Genomic DNA, 23,589 nt, shown 5'->3' on the forward strand with positions numbered 1-23,589 from the left:
CACAGGTCATTTTACAACATTTGGTTTCAAGACTACTCCTCACGGTTTAGGTCCCCTAAAATGCCAGGACAGTATAGGAACCCCACAAGTGACCCCATTCTAGAAAGAAGACACCCAAAGGTATTCCGTTAGGAGTATGGTGCAGGGTTGCCAACCCAATTTCTCATTTTTCCTGGACAAAATGCTAAAAAAATCTGGACACCCCAAGTTTTGGACGGACAGGGGGTGGACAGGGGCGTAGCAATAGGGGTTGCAGAGGTTGCGACCGCATCGGGGCCCTTGGGCCAGAGGGGCCCTCCCTCAACTACAGTATTAGCTCTCTATTGGTCCTGTGCTCATAATACTCACTTCTATAGATACTTTGAATAGCAGTAATCCTTAACAAACTGTTCCCCATCCCCTTATTGCACCTCTGACACTGTAGTTGCCATTAACAGGTTTTGGTGCGCCGTATCAATTGTTATGTATAGAGTACTTGGGGGGGCCCCATTGTAAAACTTGCATCGAGGCCCACAGCTCCTTAGCTACGCCACTGGGGGTGGAGTCAGGGGTAGAGTCATTAGCGGGCTTTTTAGGGAACTTCTTGTGAATTTTGGGAGGAAAGAAACACACTGTAGCTGAAGCAGGTGATTACTGCATACGGCTCATGTGAAGCAGCCCTCCTGAACTGAGAAGACATGTTTCCCGGTAAAAGAAGCATGTCAGTACAATATAAATACATAATAATATTAATATGGTAAGAGATTGGGCTATGACTATGGTAGGACTAGATTGTGAGCTCCTCTGAGGACAGTCAGTGACATGACTATGTACTCTGAAAAATCCTGCAAAACATGTCAGATCCTCTGGTCCCCTGCAGCACCCCACTTTTTGTTCCGGCAATCAGCAAGTTAATAGCCACTGCACCTGTGCGACCCTGCCTGGTTGCACAGGCGCAGTGGCCCATTTACTCGCTGAGTCGCTGGAACCAAAAGTGGGGCGCTGCAGGGGACCAGAGGATCTGTTTGTCACCGCGTGAAGTGAGGCGTACACAGGGCAGCTGGAGGGAGGGGGCCGGTAGAAGCCCCAGATAAGTTACTCTTGCTTTTTTTTTTTTAAATCACTTTAGTATCCCTTTCAAGCAGACCTGAACTCCGAACTTCCTCTCTGCTCTAAAAGATAAGCAACAGCATAATAACTTTTAAAGAAAAAACATTTCTTTGTTACAGCTGACACAAATCCTGCAATAAATCTGCAGTGTGTCTACTTCCTGATTTCATGGAAGCAGACATATTGTTAACATCCTGTGGTTTCAAATGAGCTTATCTGCCATGGCAGTCAGGTGACACAGGGAGAGATCAAATTACAACTTGTGGACAGCATGGTGGCATAGTGGTTGCAGCGCTGAGTCTCTGGTTTGATTCCCAGCCAGGGCACAGAGTTTGTATGTTCTCAGTGTGTCTGTATGGGTTTCCTCCGGGCCCTGCAGTTTCCTCCCACATCCCAAAAACATACAGATAACTAAATTGGCTTCACCCTAAAATTGGCCCTAGATACATACTTACATAATGGAGGACATATGACTACAGTAGGGATTCGATTGTGAGCCCCTCTGAGGGACAGTTAAGTAACATGACTATGTACTCTTTACTGCATATGTCACGTTATATAAATAATAATAAATAGACACAAATGAGGAGGAATTAAACAGGCAAAATTCTCTAAATACATGTAGGGTGCATTTCTCCATACTTCCCTTTTGTCCTGTCCGGGTCACACAAACACTTTTAGGAATGAAAGAACTATGTTGCCATCCTCACCTCACAGTGTAGTAGAAAACTGAGGTACTCCCTCCTTCTGCATCGCCTGCTGAATACAGGCATGATGCATGAATGAACTTTGTGACCTGGCTAGTGGTCACAAACGGCCAGCTGTCAGACCAGAACGAGATAAGATCTGATATACTAGATGAGGGACAGCCGGAATGCTGCTGCCATGGCGTTCAGCAAGCTTGTGTCTTTTTCTCACTCGCTAGGTGTCCATGCCTCCCAACTATTATAACGTTACATGGAGGTGTAAGCAGCTGGAGCTGGAGCCTGACAAGCTAGAGGAAGAGGCGTCTTGAAGGGGGAGAAAGGATCTGGAGGCAAGCAGACAGTGAAGGCTGATGCTCGATGTTTCATAGAAAGAGAGGGAGGAGGAGCTGCAGATGCGGCAACAGATACTATATTGAACGGACACAAGGGAAAAATATACGGGCAGTACGGACAGGGCAATTTTGCCTAATTTTTTACTGACTGTCCGTGAATTGATGGATGCTTGGCAACACTGGTATGGTGAGTTCATAGAAGATTTTATTTTTTTGTCACAAGTTAGGGGAAAATGACACTTTGTGAAAAAAAACTATTAAAATCAATTTCCACTAACTTGTGACAAAAAATAAAATCTTCTATGAACTCACCATACTCCTAACGGAATACCTTGGGGTGTCTTCTTTCTAAAATGGGGTCATTAGTGGTTTTCCTATACTGCCCTGGCATTTTAGGGGCCCTAAACCGTGAGGAGTAGTCTTGAAACAAAAATGACCTGTGAAATCCTAAAGGTACTCATTGGACTTTGGGCCCCTTAGCGCAGTTAGGGTGCAAAAAAGTGCCACACATGTGGTATCGCCGTACTCAGGAGAAGTAGTATAATGTGTTTTGGGGTGTATTTTTACACATACCTATGCTGAGTGGGAGAAATATCTCTGTAAATGGACAATTGTGTGTAAAAAAAAATCAAACAATTGTCATTTACAGAAATATTTCTCCCACCCAGCATGGGTATGTGTAAAAATACACCCCAAAACACATTATACTACTTCTCCTGAGTACGGCAATACTACATGTGTGGCACTTTTTTGCAGCCTAACTGCGCTAAGGGCCCCAAAGTCCAATGAGCACCTTTAGGCTTTACAGGGGTGCTTACAAATTAGCACCCCCCAAAATGCCAGGACAGTAAACACACCCCACAAATGACCCCATTTTGGAAAGTAGACATTTCAAGGTATTCAGAGAGGGGCATGGTGAGTCCGTGGCAGATTTCATTTTTTTTTTTTTGTTACAAGTTAGCAGAAATGGAAACTTTTTTTTTTCTTGTCACAAACTGTCATTTTCCGCTAACTTGTGACAAAAAATAATATCTTCTATGAACTCACTATGCCTCTCAGTGAATACTTTGGGATGTCTTCTTTCTAAAATTGGGTCATTTGGGGGGGTATTTATACTATCCTGGAATTCTAGCCCCTCATGAAACATGACAGGTGGTCAGAATAGTTAGAGATGCTACAAAATGGGAAAATTCACTTTTTGCACCATAGTTTTTAAACGCTATAACTTTTACCCAAACCAATAAATATAGGCTGAATGGGTTTTTTTTTTTATCAAAAACATGTTTGTCCACATTTTTCATGCTGCATGTATACAGAAATTTTACTTTATTTGAAAAATGTCAGCACAGAAAGTGAAATTCATGTCGTTTTTGATGAATATAATAAAAAGTAAAAATTGCAGCAGCAATCAAATAGCACCAAAAGAAAGCTTTATAAGTGACAAGAAAAGGAGCCAAAATTCATTTAGGTGGTAGGTTGTATGAGCGAGCAATAAACCGTGAAAGCTGCAGTGGTCTGAATGGAAAAAAGGGTCTGGTCCTTAAGGGGGGGGGGGGGGGGGGGGGTAAAGCCTACGGTCCTTAAGTGGTTAAGACGGACGTCAGTTCCTGCACAGGGATGTAGATATTCATCTATTGCAGCAGCAGATGGCCGCCGTTCGCTCCCACACTCGCTCCTGCGCGGGTACTCGTTGCCGCCCGTTAGAGGGGAGATTAGTGAATGGGAACGCAGTCCACCCCTATTCATTGATCTAAGTCCTCGTGTCAATGATCGCTGGCATCAATGACACCGGAGTAACACATCCACGCATTACTTTCTCTTAGCAAACTTATAGTACACTAATAGTAAATAATGTGCGAGGACATCTTCTGGCCAAATAGTAAAATTATACCTACATTCATTTATTTTAATAAAAAGACCCATATATACATTTAAAATGAACCCCTTACCTCCCACCCTCTCTCAGTAACCTAATTAAATGATATGCATATTAAAAAATGACAAATAAAAAAAATACAGTTACCTTAGGGACTGAACTTTTTTAACCACTTAATTCAACCACTTAAATATCCATCAAGATAGTCTGCACTGCTGCCGCTGAGCCGGGTGCGCAATCGCATGCGCTCCCGCCGCCTTCCGATAGCCCGGAGATAAATGAATGGGAACAATTTCCCATTCATTGATCTAAGTCCCCGTATGTAACACCGACGCCGTCAACGAGACGGCTCCGTCTTTTACAAATCCCCTTATGTCCCATCCACTCATTACTTCCACTTTGCGTAGTAATACTACGCATGCAGAAGTGAGCTGCGAGTGCATCTTGTGGCCAAATAGTAAAATTACATCTGGAAATAAAAATGTCCAGATAATGACATATTTTTTTTATTTTAAAATTAGTCCCTTACCTCCCACACTCCCCAATAGCTACACAACATTTTTTTGTAAAAATATATATATATATATATATATATATATATATATATATATATATATATACCTTTATTTTCAAATAAAATATTGTCGCTATACATTGTGATAGGGACATAATTTAAATGGTGTAGTAACCGTGACAAATGGGCAATTCAAATACATGGGTTTTAATTACTGTAGCACGTATTATTTTAAAACTATAATGGCCAAAAACTGAGAAATATTGAATTTTTTCCATTTTTTTCTTAAAGAGGAATTGTCAGCCATACTATTTCAGAAAAGAAAACCCACATATATAAGTAGATAAATACTTAAATACTCTCCTTACATAACATATGTATTGCACTGTCCACATTTTGATTTTAGTGATTTTTCTACAGTGAAAAAAGGAAAAATCCTTCTTAGTATTTCCCATTTTAAGTGTGGCTATTTTGAAGCCAATTCTGATGTAATTTCCTCCCTTAGTCTCCTCTGCCTGATTTGCCTTCCCTTCGCTGTAGAAAGTGCATTGTCTCAGCATGAGAAATATTGGCCAATCAGAGAGAAAGAGGTGTGAGAGGGGAAAACAGGAGGGAAAGAGGCTTCAGCCAATCAGGCTGCATTAGTTAAGTCTGACATGAAGTACAGAAGCAAAAAAAGGACAACCCAGCATGCCCTGCAACTTTTTGTGTACCAAATTTTGTGTGTACCCAATATGAGTCCGGTACACTGGTGAATGATTATTTATCAACAAGAAAAGTAATAGAGATTTTAACTTTTGGATTGCCTGGTTAGCATCCTTATTACCAGATAAAAATAAAAAAAAATATTTTTGATTTCATTCCCGACAGTTACTTTTTAATCTTCCTGTTAAAATGGATTTCGAATAAAATAATTATTTGCAAAATATACCACCCAAAGAAAACCTAAATGGTGGCGGAAAAAACAAGATATCGATCATTTCAGTGTGATAAGTAGTGATAAAGTTATTGGCAAATGTAAGAGATGTCAAAGTTGCATAAGGCTAAAGTGGTTAATATGTATGTCAAAAGGGTATATTAATGTTATTTATGAAATGATGGGCGTGTAATTAGTGATGGACGCAAAATTGAAAAAATGCATATTTATTTACATATAAAATAATGGCGCAATACATTGTACTAGGAAAATATTATAAACGCTTTAATAACTGGGACAAATGGGCAAATAAAATGAGTGGGTTTTAACATGTATTATTTTAAAAATACAATGGGCGAAAACTGAGAAAGAATGTATTTTTAAAAAAAAATCTTATTTTTCCCATTAAAATGCATTTAGAATAAAATAATTCTTAGCAAACTGTACCATCCAAAGAAAGCCTAATTAGTGGCAAAAAAAAAAAACAAGCTATAGATCATTTCATTGTGATAAGTAGTAATTACGATACAGGCGAATGAATGGAAGGAGCACTGAAAGGTGATAATTGCTCTGGTACAAAAGGGGAAAAACTCCTCATTAGTGAAGTGGTTAAAATAGTACTTATCCCACAGATTGAAGTATTACAGTCCTATAGAAGTCACAAGGATGAGAACAGTTGTTAGGGGCATAGCAATAGCCTCCGGCACATGTCTCTGCATGTCATGTGTCATGCATAGAGAGGCACATAGTAATTAGCTGCACAGCACGGCACAGAGCTGTAGTGAAGTGGGGTGAAGAGGACCTGTACTGCCACCGTAAGCAGGTAATGTACAATGCTCCGCTGCTGCTCTACATTATGTACAGGAGCAGGTCCCCTCATGGTGGAGGTCAGATAATTCTTGAAGGGGCGTTGAGGTGCGGGTAGCCCAGGCAACAGATCTCGGCGGGTGGGGGGGTGCACAGCTTAATGTAGTTACACCCCTGGTAGATGTGGTTTAATCAGCCTATGACGTGCCATCATTTGGTGATGTAAAGAAGCACACTTGAGGCTCTTCCTATCTACTCAACCATACCCAAGTAATCATCTAAGCCTTAGAAGATATTACTTCAAAGTGAGTTGCTCATCAAACTCCATGGTAGGGAATCATCAACTAGAAATGGCCCGAACAGTGCGATCGCGAACTTATTCACGCAAACTTTCAGTGGTTTGCGTTTGCGGTGAACCTCGAACCATATGTGAGTTTGACCCGCCCCCTATACTACATCATTAGGGTCAACTTTGACCCTCTACATCACAGTCAGCAGACACAGGGTAGCCAATCAGGCTACACTCCCTCCTGGAGCCCCCCCCCCCCCCTTATAAAACGCAGGCAGTGTCAGCCTTTTCACTCACTCGTGTGGCTGCAGTAATTAGAGAAGGGAGAGAACCTGCTGACATAGGGAAAGCTTAGTTAGGCTCTTGTGTTAGGCTTGTTAGGGTGCTCCTTCGTGCTGATACTTATTGCTAAAAAGCACTTCTCATCCCCAACAGCTCTTTTGAGAGCTAATGTTGTTCTTGTGATCTATTTTTTTTGTGTTTGTCTGTGTCCCACAGACACTAGTGTTGCATATACAGCCCTGTCAGTCAGTCGCGGCTGCTGGACCTTAGCCCCTTGGTAATTCCTACTGTGCCACTGCCAGGCCCAGCACATTCAGTGACTACCAGTGTGTGTGACAGCTGCACATTTGTAATACCAACCACTGCATACCGACCTGTTCAGTGCATCTACCTACCTACCTACGTGAGCGCACACAGTGTTATATACCACCAGTCACTGCACCTGTTCACGGTACCTGTGTGTGTGACAGCTACACATTTGTAATACCAATCACTGCATACCCACCTGTTCAGTGCACCTACCTACCTACGTGAGTGCATGCAGTGTTATATACCAGTCAGTCGCTGCACCTGTTCATGGTGCCTGTGTGTGTGACAGCTGCACATTGTATTGATACCAGTCACTCCATATCTGTTCACTGCACCTGTGTGACTGCACATTGTATTAGTCAAGTCAGTGCATACCTTTCACTTCATCCCCCCAATATGGGCAAAACAGGCAGAGGCAGGCCACCCGGCAGGTCTGTTCGAGGTCGTGCTGTTGTGATTTCGTGCGGCCCTGGCCCAAACTACAGTGTTCAGAAGGCGCGTGCCATCAGCCCCCAAGATTGTCAGGACGTAGTTGACTATTCACAGAACACCTCATCTTCCTCAGCTTCCGTACAGAACTGAGACATATCTTCCTCCTCCTGCCCTGATTCTGGCACCCCACTTAACACTCAGTCAGCCGCCACCACCAAAGTGACATCACCCCAGGGCTCAGCGGTGTGGACATTGTTGTGTGTGTCTGCCTCAGATGAGAGCAATTCCATCTGTACTCTCTGCCACCAAAAATTGAGCCGTGGAAAGACCTAGACCCACGTAGGGACAACTTCCTTACAAAGGCACATGATGACAAAGCACAAACTGCAATGGGATGACCACCTGAGGAAAAGCAGCACACAAAAAAAAGCCACACATCGCAGTGGAAGATACCAGGCCGCATTTATTTCTCAAAAAAGGTGATACCCAAACTGTACCGTGATGTTGAAAGGCAAGTGGTGTCATCTCTGGCACACAGCGTTGGGTCAAGGGTCCATCTGACCATGTGGTATGCAAAGCACGGTCAGGCCTGCCCTAAGACTAAGTCAGTCCTCACACACAGCATCTCTGCCTGTACGCCGTGTGACTGCCTGCTCCAAGACTAAGTCACTCCCCACACAGCATCTCTGCATGCACACCGCTTGACTGCCTTCTCCGCCACCACCAACAGGGTCCAGGTCTCCAGGCGGATTCCTGAATTTAGCAGCGGCCGCTATAATAATTTTCCTGGTGCGTGTACATGCCTGCCTAATTTTTCTGGCTGCACTGCAGCTGCAACAACAAAACAAAAGGCATGTACATGTGTCAATTCCCCTTTGGGATTGTTACCTTGCCGCAGTGAAGGGGCTGGCGTATCACAATGAAGCAATGACTGACGGCTATATTAGTGTCTCAGGGGAGGGGGGCACACCCAAGATAATAAGGTCATTGTTTCATTGTGGACAGACCAAATTTGATCAGCTGGACAGTCACTGTTCTGTCGTTGAGCTACCTCAGCCCGGCAACCATATGGGCCGGAAAGCCGCCATCGCCTGCACTCTCGCCATGGTGCGCACCAGTCCAGCACGTCCATCACTACACAAACAGCTGTTTGCGGTGCGATACACAGTGAGTTTGGTCTGTCAGTGTGAAAAAGTACACTAATTAAAATACCTGATTGATGTATACACATGCAAGATGTTTTAAAGCACTTTAGGCTCCAATTAAGCATTCAATCTGATTTATGCACTTAAAACACTGCTGTGCGTCAAATCCAGATTTATCCCCAGGACTTTTGGCGTGTATCCCATGCCTCCATGCAAAAACTCAGATGTTAGACCCCTTGAAACATCTTTTCCATCACTTTTGTGGCCAGCATAAATGTTTCTAGTTTTCGAAGTTCGCCTCCTCATTGAAGTCTATTGCGGTTCTAAAAGTTTGCGCGAACCAAATTTTTTGTGGAGGTTCGCGTTCGAGGTTCACGAACCGAAAATCGGAGGTTCGAGCCATCTCTATCATCAACATGGAAGTGATGGACTCCCACTTACAATTTGAACAGATTTAGCAATGCTAATTTTATAAATCTGTCTGCACACAGACTATAAAAACTGCTCAAGCCAATTACTATATCCTTTTTAAACCAATGCCATTGGTAGTTGAAAAAAAGGCTTTAATTCTCGTCTTTGAGAAAAAGCTCTGCTGACTCCTGTTAAATCACCCACTGAGATAGCAGCTAGCAGAACACATTAGAAGACATAATTGTACAAAATAAGATCATTTTTGCACCTGTGTGCAGAAACTGGTTCATTATCGTGGATATGTGCACTCAGAACTGCTCATCATAATGAGAGAAACTGTGCTACTAACACAATCAATGCCATTACTATGCAATAAACCGTCAACAAAAAGAACTGATAAGCTGAAAAACCGCCACACGGAATTTCGAATTACAATTATTCTTTCCGTTTGAAAAGTTATTGCAGAGCAAGATTTCAAGAACAGAAAGATTTCCTCATGGTACTTTGCTAATAAGAAGAAAATTATTTCTGTCAAAGGGAATGTGAGTATGGAGTAGTTTATTAACAGGACTCCGTAAGCAGTAAAAACACGAAAAATAATACAAATGAATATTTTTTAACGGCTACCTACAAAAAAAACAACATAATGCTGGCTTTTAAAATGATGCAGGCGTACGTGTAAAGAGGCAACCTGCATGCTAACCAGAAAAAGTGCCATTATTTTTTCTATTCTACAGCACTTTCCAGATCGCCAGATTTATGGAAGCGGCCATCAACCTGAATGACTGCTAGTTACGTGTGAGACATCCGCTTTTCTTCATTTACCACTTTACTGTTAACAACACTATGATGATTACCTTATTTATAACACCTCGGTCAGAATAATAGCCTCTTTATGATAGTCAAATGGCATCAATCACTTTTTTAATGTGACAAACATCATGGGACACATTGGAAGATGATGGCATTTACTTAAAACACCCTGTTTGCCACTTTGCATTGGATTGCCATTTTTAAAAGTAGCGGTTCACAACTGCAGTTAAAGGAAATAGGCTATGTAATGCAGCTTTTTCTGATGAGACTTAAAGTGGACCTGAACGCTTGCACACGACAGAAGGAAAACATAGAGAAATGCACCCTGTATGTATTTAGAGTGCCTTATCAAAGTTAACACTCCTTATCAGAGAGGCATAGCAAGCGCTACAAACTTATGCCTGCTAATTGGAACCCTGTGGGTTCGTAGCGCTCACTGTGCTACTCTGATAAGGCATGTTAGCTTTGATAAGGCGTGTTAACTTTGATAAGGCGTGTTATCTCTGATAAGGTGTGCTATTTGTCATAGCACGGTTAAGTGAATCAACCCCATTTTGTTAAAAAAAAGTTTCATTATTTGTAAAAGAATGGAGCCAGAAAAGCAGCCATAAAGGGCACCTGAGGGAAGCGGGATATGGAAGCTGACATATTAATTTCCTTTTAAGTGATAGCAGTTGCGGGACTGTCCTGTTGATCCTCTGCCTTTAATCCTCTTAGCTGTAAACCCTGAACAAGCATGCAGATCAGTTGTTTCTGACTGAAGTCTGCCTGTCTTAAAGGGGTTCTGTAGCGCATTATAAAAACAAAAACTGTCACTTACCTAGGGCTTCTACCGGCTCCCTGCAGATAGCCTGTCCCGGCGCTGTCACTCAAGAATCCTCCGTTCCCCGCCGCGGGTCACATCCAATTATTCATCTAACTAGACGAATGTCACTGCGGCTGAGCAGCTATGGCATCCTCACTCCCGCTCCCGCAGGAGCTTACTGCGCAGTTACTTACTAACTAGACGAAGCCACATTGACATTCGTCTAGTGAGATGAATAATTGGATGTGACCTGCAGCGGGGAACATGGGACTCATGAGTGATGGGGCGGGGCAGGCTATCTGCAGGAGGCTGGTAGAAGCTCCATGTAAGTGACAGTTTTTGTTTTTATAATGCGCTACAGAACCCCTTTAATGATGCAAGATTGGAGGGAATTCTCAGGGTTAATTACTTACCTGATCGACTGTAGTTCAGTCGCAGATGACACCACCACCAGACCCCCCCCCCCCCCCCACACACACACACACACACACTTCCTCCTCAGCAATGCAGTCACAGCTATGTTTCCAAAGTATTCTGAAGCCCTTTGGGAAACTCTGCCTGCATTGCCGCAGACTGCCATAAGCTCGCCAGCCACCAATTAGGGCTAGCTGGGGTCTGGCAATGGCAACGCAAGCGGGAGTGGCCAATACCTATGCAAAAGTTTGAAAAAAAACCAGCCTTGGCTGCATTTCCAATGGGGGTGGAGCACTTACATGAATTAGTGAATTACAGACGATCAGATAAGTAATTAACCCTGAAACCGCACCAATTCTGGTGTGACAGGCTCTGTCTTTTAGACTGGAATGTCTTTAAATAAAGTGCTGTAAATACTGCTAAATAATTCACAATGCCAGACATCGACAGAGCATTTCTTGTGGAGAAGTGAGAGATTATATGGAATGCTGAAAGAGTTCTTGAATTCTATGAAAACACACTGCCAAATTTTAAAAACAGAATAAATTTTGATGCTACAAAAACCTCATTTGCCACCTCAAATGATTTCTTTACAATCCAGCTATAAACGTACACTTGAAGAGAGAGGTAGATGGAGGCTGACATGTTGATTTCCTTTTAAAGGGAACCCGAGGTGAGATGGATATGGAGGTTACCATATGTATTTTCTTTAAAATAATACCAGTTGCCTGGCAGTCCTCCTGATCCTGTGTCTCTAATACTTTTAGCAATAGACCCTGAACAAGCTTATGCTGATCAGGGACTCCACTATCTCAGGTTTTACTGGATTATCCATATGCTTGTTCCAGGGTTTGACTCAGACACTACCTATGCCAGAAGATCAACAGGGTGGCCAGGCAACTGCCATTGTTAAGAAGGAAATAAATATGGCAGCCTCTATTTCCCTCTCACTTCGGATTCCCTTTAAACAATACCAGTTGCCTGGCAGTGTGACTAATCTGTTTGGCTGTAGTAGTGTCTGAAGCCCACACCTGAGAAAAGTATGCAGCTAATTTAATCAGACTTCAGGTAGAAACACCTGATCTGAACGCTTATTCAGGGTTTATGGCTAAAAGTATTAGAGGCAGAGGATCAGGACAGCCAGGCAATTTTAAATAGATCAGCCTCCATATATATCCCTGTCAGTTAGGGTGTGCTTTAAGGTATCAGGTGTATATTTCTATCTGTGCCTGAAATAAAGCTTTTTTTCAGTCTTGAAAGAGTGCAAGTCATACTATGAGACTTGTGCCCACTGTGCATGTTACAGGCATTTTCTGTTCAATATTCTTTAGCCTCTATTTTGACAGACAGCAAAGATTTGGAGACAATAGTAAAACCCATTCCTAAGAATGACACTATGAATATGATGACAGCTTGACATGAATCTAATTCCAGGTGGACATATACAACTTTGAACATAACAGGTTTCCTACTGTGGTTATAATTACACAAAAGACAAGAACCCACCTACACCAATATTACCCACACCGAAAATATTACGTTTAACTGTATTATTACTTTTTCACCTGTTTTGTACAGCATATAGCAAATATCAATCACGATTGACTATGAAAATTAAAACAGTAAATTATCCACCATAAGGACAGATCTATTCTGTTTATATGCTTTGGGGGGACATGTACAGCTCATAGAAGCAGATGTAATTATCCACTCCACAGAACTGACTTGGTATTTTGATTCCATTATATCGAGGTTGAATAAACCCAATACGAACATCCCTGTAGCCATATTCTGACATGCAGGAAATGCATTTGTAATTTCATAAAACACTGGCAGAAAAGATTGAAAACAAAGGTGTGCATATCCCACCTAGAGAGGTAAATTGTTATGAATACTTAAGATTTATGTATTTGGAAAGGCTAATAAATTTCTCTGATAAGCTTCAAACAGAACACATTACTATGGGCATCATTTATAAAAATGAATCAAAAACAGTACTGCTCTGTCAGAAGCTAAATGCTGGTGTTTCACATTCTTTTGAATAATTAAATCTTTACATAGTAACATAGCCTGAAACATTCATCGGTAGTGCAAAGTAAATATAGGGATCCTGAGATCCATGTTGTAAAATGTGATAAGTTGGGCATATTCTTCACAGTGGTCACACTTTCATTTGATCAATCTCCCTGCAGTGGTGTAGCAATAGAGGATGCAGAGGTCGTAATTGCACCGGGCCCCTGGACTGTAGGGACCAACTAGGGGCCCGCCTTCATCCATCTTATTAGCGTTTCATTGGTGCTTTATTTGTAGGGAACACCTCTATATGTGCAATGAATAGTGGTAATCCTTAACTTAAAGTGCTTTCCTACTCTGATTACACCTCTCACACTCTGCAATAAAGTGTTTCGGGCTCCATGTAAAAATTGCACTGAGGCCCTAAGCTCCTTTGATATGCCTCTGAATCCTTGTATAGTCCACATGTAATTAAACCATTATAAGTGCACATTATGATGTAAGATAGAGGCCTATGGATAAACATAATGGTGCTGGAAAAGAGCAGGTATCAGGATAGGTTACATGGCCTGTTCAGCAGTAGCTATTCAAAAAGACTCTGAAGTAAGATTTATATAGATCAACACTTGATATGCATACCAAGGGGGTACTTTAGCTAGGCTTAGGAAGAACTTGAACTTGTCATTGTGAACTCATTATATTAAGTTTTGAGATTTAAAGAGAATCCGAGGTGGGTTTGAAGAATATTATCTGCATACAGAGGCTGGATCTGCCTATACAGCCCAGCCTCTGTTGCTATCCCAAACCCCCCTAAGGTCCCCCTGCACTCTGCAATCCCTCATAAATCACAGCCACGCTGCTGACAAACAGCTTGTCAGAGCTGGCTGTGTTTATCTCTATAGTGTCAGTCTGCTGCTCTCCCCGCCTCCTGCAGAACTCCAGTTCCCGCCTGCATCCCTTCCCTCCCTGCTGATTGGAGGGAAGGGACGGGGGCAGGGACCGGAGCTATGCAGGAGGCGGGGGAGCAGCTGAGACTGACACTACAGATGTAAACACAGCCTCACAGCACGGCTGTGATTTATGAGGAATTGCAGAGTGCAGGGGGACCTTAGTGGGGTTTGGGATAGCAACAGAGGCTGGGCTGTATAGGCAGATCCAGCCTCTGTATGCAGATAACATTCTTTAAACACACCTCGGGTTCTCTTTAAAAAAAAAAGTGGTAAATCATGCATAAACAAACCTGAATATGTTTTATTAGGGGCTTAAAATCAAAGGAATATCTGAAAAACATGTATCACAATTACAGTATAAGGGATCATTCACACAACAAGAGCTTTTCTGAGCGCTTTGTGATTTTAAAAGCTCTTGCTAATGTTATCCTATGTGGGAGTGTCACCATAAAAATCAAATTTCAACAGCAACTGGTCTGAGTGTATTAACCAGCCTGGCGGTATGGACGAGCTCAGCTCGTCCATCACCGCCGGAGGCTGCCGCTCAGGCCCTGCTGGGCCGATTTGCATGAAATAAAGTGCAGCACACGCAGCCGGCACTTTGCCAGCCGCGTGTGCTGCCTGATCGCCGCCGCTCTGCGGCGATCCGCCGCGAGCAGCGGCGAAAGAGGGTCCCCCCAGCCGCCCGAGCCCTGCGCAGCCGGAACAAATAGTTCCGGCCAGCGCTAAGGGCTGGATCGGAGGCGGCAGACGTCAGGACGTCGGCTGACGTCGATGACGTCACTCCGCTCGTCGCTATGGCGACGATCTAAGCAAAACAAGGAAGGCCGCTCATTGCGGCCTTCCTTGTTTATTCTGGGCGCCGGAGGCGATCGGAAGAACGCCTCCGGAGCGCCATCTAGTGGGCTTTCATGCAGCCAACTTTCAGTTGGCTGCATGAAATAGTTTTTTTTTTATTAAAAAAAAACCCTCCCGCAGCCTCCCTGGCGATCTTATCAGAACGCCAGGGTGGTTAAGTGACAAAGATGCTAATCCTGCATTCAAAACTTTCAAAACTTTTTCTGCTGTTATGATTTGGAGGTATCAGTTACTTAAGGAGCACTGGCCCTGTAATAGCCATTGCCATTCAGTTGCATGCTGGGGGTTCTTTTTATCTATAATATATTCCTCCTCCTCCCTTTATTTCCCTGCCTAGCTGCCTAGCTGAAACATGATCTTCTGCTCACTTGTGTTTACAAGCAAGACTGAGGTGACTAAGCGATTAGAGGAAAAAATAAAAAAAGTTAAGGGAAGAAATTACATCAGTATTTAGCCTCAAACTGTGGGCAAGAGACGTGGTTCACACCAGGAACAGAATTCTCTTCATTTACTATATAAAATTCACTGAAATCAAAACGTGGACAGTACAATACATGTGTTATGTAAGTAGATTAAGTATTTATCCAATTATATATGTTTTTTTCCCTGGCATAGTATGGCTAATCCTACTGCTTTAAAGTGAACCAGAGATGAAAAAAAACTAATGAGATAAACAATTGGATCTATCCTTCTACTCCTAAAAATGACTCTTTTAGATATTTCAAGGTTTTATTTTATGTATAAACATTTACAAAGCAGATTTAAAGGGAACCTTAACTGAACGGGGGGGGGGGGGGGGGGTAAAGAGTTTCACTTACCTGGGGCTATTACCAGCCCCCTGCAGCAGTCCTGTGCCCTCGGAGCCGCTCTGGAATCCTCCGGTCCCCCGCTGTCACTTAGTTTTGGTTTTTGACGACTCAGCAGTCGGCCGGCCGCCTTGCGTATTATTGGACGCATTCTCTACTGCAATTAGAGCTGTTGCGGACCGCAACGTGTAAAAAAATACACGTTGTCTCATTCCGCACGCGGCAATCTATCTTTGTACGCATTGCAGTCCGCAACAGTGCTAATTGCAGTAGGGAATGCGTCCAATAATATGCATGGTGGCCGGCCGAATGGTGAGTCGTCAAAACGAAGCTAAGTGACAGCGGAGGACTGGAGGATTCCAGAGCGGCTTCGAGGGGACAGGACTGCTGCAGGGGGCTGGTAATAGCCTCAGGTAAGTGAAACTCTTTACCCCCCGTTCAGTTAAGGTTCCCTTTAATGTTTCATAGTCTCTGCTCAATTGCAGTGTCCCAAGAGTCCCAGAGTTAAAATACATGAACTATTGACTTTTTTATATATTCCTCTCACAGTAAAAAGCCCAGGTATCTGCTTAGGAAAGTGTTGTATTGCTGTCATTTGTTATCAGTGAGCTGACTGAGTCCTGACTGGAGAAAAATTCAGTTCCATAGATAATTATAAACTCTTTCAGGCAGGAAAAAAAATGAAAAGGAGCACAACATAAGTGTCTGTATGCTTGCCACTGTGTATGCACACATGTCTAATTCATCATGTCACATGTCGTCTCTGGTACACTTTAAGCCTGATTGACAAAAAGCATTGCAAGGCCAGAAATCATCAGAAATCATTCTGCAAAATGGATTATCCACTTAAAGAGTACCTGTCAGGCTAAAAAAAGCTAATTTAAACCTCTATTCTCCTGTGTTAAACAGTTTAGAAGGAAGCCACAAAGGCAATACTGAAGTTAAAAATCTCTCTTACTTTGTTGTTGGATTAATAGCAAGCCTCTTTATTCCCAAGCTCCTAAGGAGGCCACAGGTCTTCAGGCCGCATGATACTGCAAAGCATTCTGGGTCCGCTTCTTCTCCCTGGTCCTCCCCTTCATTTGACTACCCCGCCCTAAGGCTGTTTTCACAGTGAGAAGTTACGGACTGATGTTACAGCAGCCTGTATCTTGCAGCCAAGCTCAAAGCTCTGAAAAATCAAGTGCTGTTCACAGGGCACATGTTCCGTTAGAGTATACTGCACCAGTCCGGTATTGTTCCTAGCCACATGGCTAATTAATATTCACTGCACTTCTGTGTTGTACGGATCATGAACCATTTAGGATCTTTAATCTGGATCTTTTTTGTGAGTCGAACCATCAGGAAGCAGGGTGAGGGAGGATATGACATCACAATTGGCTTCATACAAGACAGACAAACATGGAACCTGCCATGAGCTGTCAGGAGCATCATTCTCTGCAAATACTTTATAAAAATTCTGTGAAATCCAAACGTGGACAGTGAAATGCATATGTAATGTAAGTACAGCCAATATTTAGCTACTGATATATGTGTTACCTAACAGCTCCTCTTTAAACATCTACATGATGAAACATTATCTCCTAGGAGAAAAACTTAATAGCATATGGGCCCTTGTCAATAAAATGCTTTTTAAGTCACCAGAAAGCCAGAAAATACCCAGAATAAATTTGACAGCACTTTTCACCTACTTTTTTTAAATTGCAGAGTTCTAACAAGTTATTTTTAAACAGATGAAAAATTATCTCCTAGGAGAAAACTTAGGTCTTTGAAATAATTTGTTTTAACAATAAAATGTAATAATCTATGAACAACTGAAAAGACATACTGTATTTACAGAGACAGATTTTTTTTTTTTACTAAGTAGATGCAAATGTAGACTAAGGGGCAGGAGTTGATGTCGGAAGCCTTATCAGCAAGACTACATCACCTGCTGTGTCAGTAGATGGGGGCATAGGGTTTCTTTGGACTACTTTAAAAGGTGCCTAGCAGGGAAAAAGGAAAAATCGGATTCACCCGAATCAAAAGCATGGACATAGATGCTACCCATGAGTTCTCTGATCATTCCTATGGGACAAAAGGTCATATGAACTTATATTCGTGAGTTCATTTAGCATTTACTACAGTAAAAGTGGATATGCTGTAAAAAATCCTTTCTTTTTTGTTCTATGTCTGCAGCAGACTGATAACCTTAGAAATGTCATTGTTTCTAAACATGAAACTACAAATAGTGCCATCAATCATGTTACTTGCTGAAACATCATGCCACTGATGATAACACATGCGTTTAACCTCAGATGAAAAGAAAATATCACACTGAAATGACGCAGTTCATACCTTACAAGTAAACAGACATGATCTTAAAAATTAAATTGCAAATTTACTGACAAGTACAGGCAGATTTTTACGGGAAGATTAGCTTTGATACTGAAACCTGCCTAATGTTACATTATGATGACTACATTTCAAGGCTTTATACATTAACGGTCTATAGCAATATTTAAGGATAACAATCATAAAAATGTTCACACACACACTGACATTTTATGTAGTCAGTCAGATGTTGTGATTGGACCTGGCACAAATCAAAAAATCAAGAACTTCCCACTGTTCCCAGGCTATGAAGATATTTACAGTATATGCGTCATCAAAGGATGTAAGCTGTTCCTAGCAATGCTGCCTTATGCAGCTGATTATTGGGGATTTGGTCAATGCCAAGGTTTAAGATGATGCCCCAGGTGCTTTAGTAGTGGCCAAAGGGCACCAGTGACAGAATGGACAACTGTCTTCTCCTGAAAAAGTCCCCCAAATTTCTATCTGTAGACATCTGTGTATCCATACTTGCTTGTTCTTCTAATCAACCACTGTGTTACTGACTGAGACTATTCTGCAAATGTTGATCGCAATGTTCATGTAGAACATTTGCGATTGGCCAAAAAATGAAGCACACCTTTGGAAAAAGGGACCGTGGTGCCCTTGCAATCGGCAATATGTGAGTACTCCATAATTGAGGTGGAAAAGGGCCCTTATAGTGACTCTCAAGCAATTATTTCAGTAATAATGATGCAAAAATGTCTGTTCTTCTTTTCATGAAACCTGTCATAATTCACAGTGTCTATAAACTAACACTGATGCTTAATTTAACACCACAAGCAATTAATTTACCACATTGTGCTACTCAATCAGATCAGATGAAATATATTTGAAAATCAACTAAACCACTGCCTCTGCTAGATCTGTACGGCTCAATGCATGTTAATGCCATGCGGCTATCATTTCCCTGCTCCTTCACCCACTCAGTGAACCTGTGGTATGCAAAAATAACAGCACTGTCTGTACTGGATGTGAAGACCGGTAGCAGAGCCATTTCAGAACAGCTTGGTGCCTTAGATGTTATAGCCACTCTCACCGCTTCCCCATGATAGAAAGAAACTGATCTGGGGGCTTCATCAGGGGACAGTTATATAATCTATATGAGAACATATCTTTTTCGCTTTTTCACTGATGCATAGATTCTACCCCATCAGCTATTTCCTTTGAGGACCTTATTGGATTAATTGGAGAATTACATAAATATACATATTTTATTTATTTATTTTTTTGCATTAACACTTTTTTCTTGCACTGTATTTTGCATGCAGCTTACAATTTGCATTAATGTAAAACACTATCTACTACTTTTTATGGCAATCAAATGGAGGCTGGTTGATTTTATTTTATACTGTATTTGAAATTTTCACATGATGCTATTTTACAATGCAAATAACGATTTATTTGTACAATCAATAATTATTGATTGTAACATATATTTTGTACTTGCAGGGCTTAACCCCTTTTACATTAATAATGTTAAGTCGTTTTTTTATTTAGATGATATGTCCTAAATAAATACAATTATTATATCGCATGGATGACAGAAATAATTCCATTATCAGTGGTTTTTGGATAGAACTTTTTCTCTTCTTTTGCGATTACTTTAATGAAATCTGAACTCAAAAATAAAACAGGATTTTTACATACTTTAGGCTTCTTCCAGCCCCCACAGTGTTCCTGGCCCCTCAGTAACTTTGGACTCTCCTCCATCCTGCTGCTCTTAAAAAGCTTTGGCTGGACTCAGTCACAGCTACAACACATGCTCTTCCTTATCCGCGTTGGATTTAGCAACATTATTACTTAAAGAGAACCTGAACTGAAAACAAAAAGTCAAAATAACCATACACAGGTCATACTTACCTCCTGTGTAGTCAACGCCTCAATCTCTTTCTCCTCTCCTGTGTCCCATTTCTCCACTGTGATCAATGGATTTCTCCATGCTCCATTTTAAAAATGGCCCTTTCCCCATAATAGCTTCCTGGTCAGCTCACTGTTAAACTGTAATATCGCTCACCTGAGCCATAGGGAAACATGGACATTACCTTGCACATTCAGTTGTAACTGACAGCTGCTGATATATAACTGACAGCAACTGGTATATTTCAGTTCTGACAAAATATTGTCAGAACTGTAAGGGATCACTGTAAGAAGAAAATGGTGAGCTTCTGAGAGGAACAGACAGTGAGGTTAGTATGTCATATTCATTTGCAGCTACGTCATGTGTTTATTTTAAATCATTTTACTTGCTTCAGGTTCTCTTTAAACTTCAGTATTGTAAATCTACCACAACATGTCACTGTCTGTAAATGATGCTGCAATGATCTCTATGGCAGAGATCCCCAACCCTGTCATCAAGGCCCACCAACAGTACATGTTTTGCAGGAAACCACACACATGCACAGGTGGGGTAATCAGTGTCTTAGCAGAGCTGATTCACTACCTCTGTGGTTTTCCACAAAACATGCACTGTTGGTGGGCCTTGAGCACAGAGTTGGGGAACACTGCCTTATGGTATTGTGATGTTCTGTATTCCTTCTGTGTTCCTCTCTGTTCTAAGTAAGCTGCATTACCTGATGGTTGTGTATGATTTACCTATGCATGTTTTCTTCAGTAAAGAGTTCTACCTTGTTACACTTGGTGCCTATCTGCGTATAACTGACACTCTGCTACATCAGCCCGTACCTCCTCAATCGTGCTCCACGAGTATTCTGCACATGCGCGATTCCAATAATTTCTGAATTGCACATTTGTAGAATGCTCCCTGCCACTGCTGCCATGCATGGGCGCATGGCAGCGACCGAGGAGGTGTGCATACAGGGCAGAGCTTGTGCTGTAGGTGCAAATAAGCCCAGCCACGGCTTTTCAAGAGGAATGACAGCAGCACGACAGAGAGGAGCTCCCTTCCCATGACATCAATAATGATCCTGCATTTTGCTTCGCATCTGTCACATGCTTTATCAACTCAGTGGCATTAACAATCTGAAGCGTACTGGGAACAGAGCCGGGTATATTTAATAAAGCAGTATACCTGCTTCATCACAGTGAGGTGACTTTTCATTTATCTAGAACAAATGAAACTGTGACCTGATGTGCCTCCTTTAAACAAAATGTAATTTCCACACCAATATAGTTTTCCTCTTTAAGCTGTGAATATTTTGAAAGCAGAAAATATCCTGGGAAAAGTGACATGACAGCAGCTTGGCTTTATGCTATCTTCCTCGCACTGCGTGACAGACACATTAAGATGTATTATGCGGGAGGTGACACCTTTTTCTGTGGAGTAAAACCTGGTAATCTTTTTCACTTCCAATTGTGCTCAGAGCGTGACTACCAGCAAGATAGAGGTAATAGATTTCTAATTAGCCATTCACATCTATTTATCACTGCTTGAGACAAACACTGTAAACACTGTAAACAACTTCATTTGTTGAGTCCTGAGATTCACACATCTGCAACTCCGGGAGAAATACAGCATTATTATCTCACAGCACTTGTTATAAAAACATCATTGGTCACATACCAAGGCTTGCAATAGAGCACTGTAAAAAAATGTATTTTAAGCTTTCTGCAAGGACAATAAAGGAAGGTGCTATTCTACTGACACACACAAATAGACAAATAACATTTATAGCGCACTTTTCTCCTGGCAGACTCAAAGCGCCAGAGCTGCAGCCACAAGGACGCGCTCTATAGGCAGTAGCAGTGTTAGGGAGACATGCCTAAGGTCTCCTACTGAATAGGTGCTGGCTTACTGAACAGGCAGTGCTGAGATTCGAACCCTGGTCTCCTGTGTCAGAGGCAGAGGCCTTAACCATCACACCATCCAGCCATACTGCAGCAAATCAATAAGGATGGGTTTTGTCTGTTTAGTTTACTTATCTCCTCACAAAACAATACAATATTTTTACCTTTGAATAGTGCATTCAAGGTTAAGTAGGCACCTTTTATCACTTTGTGTTGGTAAAATAAACTTAAAGTGTACCAGAGACGACAGACACTTACCTTTTTATACATACCTGGGGCTTCTTTCAGCCCCATGGGCATGGATCATTCCCATGCCGCCGTCCTCCGGCTGCCTGAAGCTCCAGTACCGGGTCCCATAACTTCCTCCAGTTGCAGCCAGTCTGATGCAAGTGAAGTGTGCTATTTACGTATCTTACCCGCAGCTGCTGGATAGATGCGTAAAGAGCGCACTTCCTCTTGCACAGACTGGCCGCGACTGGAGGAAGTTATGGGACCCGGCACCGGAGCTGCAGGCAACCGGAGAACAGCGGTGTGGGAGCGAAACCTTGCCCATGGACTGGAGGAAGCCCCAGGTATGTATAAAAGGTAAATATCTGTCATCTCTGGTTTTCTTTAAAATGGTATGAAACCCAACATTTCTTCTTTGCTCTAAAAGATTATTTACAGCATATTATATACTACCACCATTTTTTTTACTAGAACAACATTCAACTAGTTAAGTACAGGACTTACAAGCTCCATGCACATAAATCTGGACTCATCTTGTGTTTGTTTACATTCCTCACTTGATACAATTAAGTATTCTCTGGCAATTCAGACACTCCAGAACACAGACAGATACTCCTAAAGCATTTCTGCCCACATTACAATATGAATAAACCAGTAATGAATAAAATGCAATGTCTGCTCTCAGAGCAAAAAAAGGAAACAGAAAAGAGAAAAACAAGCCAATAGTGCAATATGTCAAAGCATCTGGTAATGATCTGCATAAGGAGATTTACTCACACTTTTCAGGTTGCAAGCAGATTGCAACCACCAATTGGGCATACAGTGGAATTCCTGCCACCTCTTGGGTATGAGAAGATCCTCACAGGTCGCACTTCTGGTTATGACACAAGTCCCTGAGAGGAGACCTAGCTGATTAAAACAACAAACTCCAATGGAGTTGTAAATGATTATGGGAAGAGGGTGGAGGCACCCAACAACATACAACAATTAAAAACAGCTTAAAATGAAGAGGCAGGGGTAAGACCCACCTCTCCTAAAGAAAAAAGCCGATAGCGACTTGATTTAGACAATTTATTTATACCAAAATAGCGGTAATACAATGTGTATTGCAAGCTTTACCTGCTTCCTCAGGTCAATGATACACAAAAGCATGTACCCAAGTACTCCTTGGAGGCACTTGTATTGTTCTCTACTCAACCATTTGGTACTTGAGTTTCACCACTTCCTTTTCATTTTAAGCTGTCTTTAATTGTTTTATATTGTTGGTCACCTCCACCCTCCCCGCATTTTTAATGTGCGTTTACCACAAGCATCAGCCTCAGGGCCGTATCTTGTGCAGTGTGGGTAAGTAGAAGAAGGGGGCGCAGGCAGAAGGACATAACCGCTAGGAAGCTGGTGATGTGCGGTGCAGCCAAATGGAAGAAGATTCCCAGTTCGATAACCTTCCTTGACTCCTCCTAGGCTGCCTGTGTCAGA

The sequence above is a fragment of the Hyperolius riggenbachi genome, chromosome 1 (genome assembly GCF_040937935.1).
Source record: "Hyperolius riggenbachi isolate aHypRig1 chromosome 1, aHypRig1.pri, whole genome shotgun sequence".
NCBI lineage: Eukaryota > Metazoa > Chordata > Amphibia > Anura > Hyperoliidae > Hyperolius > Hyperolius riggenbachi.